Raw genomic sequence first — 5,342 nt, 5'->3', positions numbered from 1 at the left:
TGGTGAGGAGTCTTCTCAAGATAATGAATGTAGTACTAGTTCTGAAGATCATTTAATATGTGATATTGATTGTGGTGCTACTGGAGGTTATTCTTTACAGTTAATATCACGGTTTTTGAGAGTTTATAATCCAAAAGCTAAGAGGATGAAGAGTTTAAGGCTTCAAGTTGCTGATTATTGCTTTGGTGACAATTATGAAGGTGTTGATATGATGTAAGTTTTAGGGTTCTAAAAGTGAATATATAGATTTTTTTTGAATTTTTCTTATTAAATAATTTTTTTAATTTTGTGAAACAGGGAAGTTTTGGTGTTTTTTTCTGAATTTTATAATTTGCCGCGTGAAGAATTAATGACATTGATTGAGGAAGAGCTTATTTCAAGTCGGGTTATGGACTGTTTTTTTATGTTGATGAATTATCTTCAGTGTCAAAAAACAGCAACTGTTGCCAAGTTATATTTTGGTGGTGAACATATGGTAATTGCAATGTTATGCTTTGTTGAATTTTGTTAAATTATTTAATATTTTATCTATTATTTTAACTTATTTCTATTTGTACAGTTGCCTCTTTTGCGCTGTATATTCAATGGAGAAGGATGCTCCTTTGAACAAGAAATTTTTGGGGCATGGGATCAATGGCTTGATGCTGTTAAAACTATTGCCTTTTTTGATGCAAAGCTGGTATGTCATTTAATTTTATGACTCCAAGTTACTAGATAGCATATTTGCATTACTTGATATTATGTATAATGGTTATTTGATATTGTTTACTGTGCTTGCTTACTTGTGGTTACTTGATAGTATTCCTTGTTATGTATTAGGGTTACTTCTTATGATTTATATGGGTTTTTCTTGTGATAAAAGTTACTTAGTTGTTGGTATGTATAGAGGTTACTTCTATTATTTATTGGGGTTACTTGATGGTATATAAGGGGTTACTTGATATTTATTAGGGTTCTTATTTATTGGGCTTATGTTTTGGTATATACAGGGTTTACTTGTTGGTACATACAGGGGTTATTTCCTGTAATTTATTTGTGTTAATTGATGTTGTATATAGGGGTTTATTTATTATTACTTGTTTGTATATCATTAGTATGTATATAGGTTACTTCTGTCATTTATTGGGGTTACTTGATATTTATTAGGGTTACTTATTATCTATTGGGCTTATTTGTTGGTATATACATGGGTTACTTGTTGGTATATACAGGGGTTACTTGTTGGTACATAATAGGGTTACTTCTTGTAATTTATTGGTGTTGATTGTTGTTATATATTGGGGTTTATTTATTATTACTTGTTTTCATATCATTAGTCATTAATTTAATGTTTCTTTTATGTAGATTTTTATTCCCATCTACTATTTCGATCATTATTCTGTTGTTGTGATAAACTTCATCAACAACTCTGTTGATTATCTCGACAACAGAAGGTATTTCTTGGGAGTTGGAAGGAATATCACTAGGACTTTTGATGAACATCACACATGTTATTATACTCTTGTTTGGTATTTGGTAAGTTTATTAATTAAGCATTATAGATTTGTTTATTCATACTTCGTTGTTTAACTGACCTCTTTTTATTGTTTATTTCAGAGACACTACTTTTCAAAATATCTGGTTTTAAAGAATCATGATCAAGGGGAACTTGTCAACAACTTCCCTATTAGAATGATTCCAATTGATTCTCGGCAGTGTTCAAAGAACAATGATTGTGGGGTTTTCTGTTTATATCATTGTTCTGTATACGAAGGCGAAGAATTTGATTGTAAAAATTTGACAAAGGTATTGCATGGTCATTTTGATATAATTATTAAAATTTTGGGTTTTTTTTTATTTGGGGTATATTGTTTATATTGTTTTCTTTGTTGGCATTGCAGTCATCAAATCGTCTTCGTTACAGAGCTGAAATCTGTGCATCATTGGTCCTATGTAATTTGAATCAATTACGGCTAGATGTTTTGGAGAAGGTTAAAGTTTTTCAAGCCAACCATGATGCAATTTATGATGAAGTAATAATTAATGAAGAGGTTGATAAAGAAGAGCTTCTTGCCTTGGCTAAAGCTGAAAAGGAACAAAAGGCTAAAGAGAAATTGGCCAAAAAAGAAGCAAAACAGAAAGAAACTGAAGAAAAATAAAAGGAAAAGTTGGTTAAAAAACCAGCCAAAAAAAAAGTTGATGAAGAAAAAGTAACAAAAAAGTTGTCTAAAGAAGAATCAAAAAACAAGGGAAATGAAGAAGCATCACTGGCATCAATTATGGCAGAAACTAAGGCAACTAAGGCAACTAAGGCAAAGTTGTCAAAGGTCAAAGCAGCAAGTCAATCAAAGCTCCAATCTCGTCAAAAGTAAGAAGTTTTTCAACAGATTCCTTAAAGGTATTCTTTTGAACTAAATATATAATGTTTCTTTATTTTGTTCAAATTGTGTTTTGATATATGTGAATATTTGTTAGTGTACTTTGCTTTATTGCTTTTTTTTTTTTTTTTAATTAAAAGTGGTTACATTTTTGATGACATAATAATATAGAAGTGGTTAATTCTGTAGTATTTTAGGGGTTTTTTTGGATAAGTAATAAGGGTTACCTATTTATTGTTAGAGTAATTACTTGTATAGTATAATAGGTGTTACTTGTATAGTATAAAGGGGTTACTTCTTTTTATTTATTTGGTTAGTTGATTGTATATATACATGTGTTACTTGCATAGGATAATAAGGGTTACTTCATTTTATTTATTGGGTAACTTGATGGTATATATAGGTGTTACTTGTATAGAATTATAGGGGTTACTTCATTTTATTTATTGGGTTACTTGATGGTATATATAAGTGTTACTTGTATAGAATTATAGGGGTTACTTCATTTTATTTATTGGGTTACTTGATGGTATATATAGGTGTTACTTGTATAGAATTATAGGGGTTACTTATATGAGGGGTTACTGTTATAGGATAATAAGGGTTACATGTCTGTATTAATTAGTGTTACTAGTCTGTATAATAGAAGTTACTTGTATACAATAAATATCATAAAAGCGATCTTAGCATAATATTAGAGTTTAATTACTTAGCATAATAAGGTTACTGAAAGCAAAAATGTCATTACATAGTTATATATTAAGTAAAACTACATATGTGTTTTATTAAAACAATTTTGGATTTTGAATCGGTGTGGTTGTTCCAAATTCTCTGGTGTCTCCTTTAGCTTGCATTGCTTTTGTTTTTTTTGTGTTCTTTCCTTTCTCGAAATGCCCCTTTATTCTCTTGCTTCTTCCCTTTGTGTTTGCTCTGTCTGGATCCATTACTGTAGGAATTTGATTTTCTGTTTCCTTTCTTTTTTCTCCTGTTGATGAATTTTTGTTTTGTTGCTGTACTTCTCCTTTTGTGCCTTCTTGTTCCTGCCAAAAAAAAAAAAATTATAAATTTGTCTCTAATTGTCCTTGACATGTATAGTTAGGGGAGAAACATATTGTTACCATTTCCAATTTTCTTTTTATTTCAACAGCTTGTGTTTCAATTTTTTTAAACTCTTCCTCTACCAACTTCCTTGTCTCCGAGTGTTCCTGACATGTTAATATCAAATTGTATCCTTTTCTTGCCATAATTTGTCTCCAAGGAATGTATTTTACTGGTAGTCTTGCATTTGCTTCTGCTATTTCATCTCTTTGTTTCCATAAATGTGTTTTTGCAAACTTTGTCCACCTTGTTGAGATATACTGTTCTGGTATTCTGGTTACAGAATGTTGCTGTAGCACACGTATAGCATGATAACATAACCACCCCACTTCCTCAAAATTTTTGCAAGAACATGCTACAGTGTTGTCTGCTGAGTTGTATGTAACTTTCTGTTTTGATGCTTCATCATTCTCTATCTGCACTTCATAAAAGAAGTAACCTTGAGCTTCCAAATGAAGAAGTGTTATGCACCCAATTGAGTATGCAAATTCTGTTTCAAAATCTCTGAAAATTGTTTGTGTATAAACTTCTGCTGCATGTTTTAGCATTCCATAGAATGGTAAATGAGAATAAGGGTGAGAGTTTGAGCATTTGAAATCTGCATCAGATTCATTTTGCCTCCATCTTTTTATTGTCTGGTTGAATATCTTGAAAAAATCTGTCAAGCTTGTGTTTTTTGTGGCTTTAAAACCTACAGCATTATTGGTACTCTCACTTCTTTGAGAAGAGAGTATACCAGCTGAAAAGAAGTCTTTGCTTAGAGCTGTACACCATTTCTCCCTTAGGTTGTAGAGTCTTTTGAACCAATTATTTTTCTCAAGCTTGTATGTTTTAATCATATTTTCCCAGCAAGTTTCAAACTCTTCTATTGTTACACAACCAGATAAACACTTGTTGAATGCATCCTTGAAAGTTGTGTCTCTTTTTAGGGCTCCAAACCTTGACACTGCATTCTTAATCAAGTGCCAAATGCAAAGCCTGTGTCTTGATTCAGGGAATACCTGCATACATTAATTTGTTAGGTTTTATCATTTAATATAGACATAGGTATTTTACAGTGATATAATAGAAACATTAGCATTTACCTTATGAATTGCTATTGACATTGCAAGGTCTTGGTCTGTAAATATAGAAATAGGTTGTGTTCCACCCATAGATTTCTTAAAAGTTTGCAACAACCACTCAAATGTATCAGCTGTTTCATCAGCAATAAATGCACATCCGAACATTACATTCAACCAATGATTGTTGATACCAACTATTGGAGCACAAATCAAGTTATATTTGTTCGTTCTGTAAGTGGTATCAAAAACAACTACATCTCCATAAATGCTATAGTCTTCTCTCATTTGTGAGTCCCTCCAAAAAATTGCTGTAAGTTTGCTTGAATTATCTTCACCGCCTACTTTGAATCTGTAAAAGAAACCAGGTTCATTTTCTTGTCTTTGGTATAGCCTGTCTATTACTGTCTGTGCATCACCTCCTTCAATTTCTTTCATTTTTTTTCTTGTTATATAGTTGAAGTGATCTTTCATTGTGTGTGCTAACACGTTGTCACCACCAGCTTCATGAGACATTAGACGATAAGATTCTGCTGGTTTTAATCCACTTTTTGCCATCATGTCTATAACTTGTGCTTTTTCTTTTGTTATTTTTCTTTCTGATCTATGTAAATGCTGCCATTCTGGTCTTGTTAGTTCATGGTTGTGTTTCATCATATGCTCTTCAACTTCAAACATACCATCACTATTTTTTTTGGCTCTAATGAATGCTTTGCAGCCAGTTCTAGTAATAAGCACTTGCTTCACTCTCTTTTGTTTTTGGTCTGGTGGAGGTGGAGTTTTTCTCACTTTTGGTTTAACTCTAAATCCTTCCTTTGAACAAACA

General features: G+C 31.5%; 1 pseudogene; it reads right to left on the bottom strand.

The window, feature by feature from the left end:
• Window positions 1-3,142: 3,142 nt before the first annotated feature.
• Window positions 3,143-5,074, bottom strand: LOC145563996 (protein FAR1-RELATED SEQUENCE 5-like; annotated as a pseudogene).
• Between the last annotated feature and the right edge of the window lie 268 nt (window positions 5,075-5,342).

Source organism: Chenopodium album, chromosome 10, assembly GCF_948465745.1.
Source record: "Chenopodium album chromosome 10, dcCheAlbu1.1, whole genome shotgun sequence".
In the NCBI taxonomy this organism is placed as follows: Eukaryota; Viridiplantae; Streptophyta; class Magnoliopsida; order Caryophyllales; family Amaranthaceae; genus Chenopodium; species Chenopodium album.
Note: the sequence above shows the minus strand (reverse complement) of the source record. Positions and strands in the feature narration are given on the sequence as shown.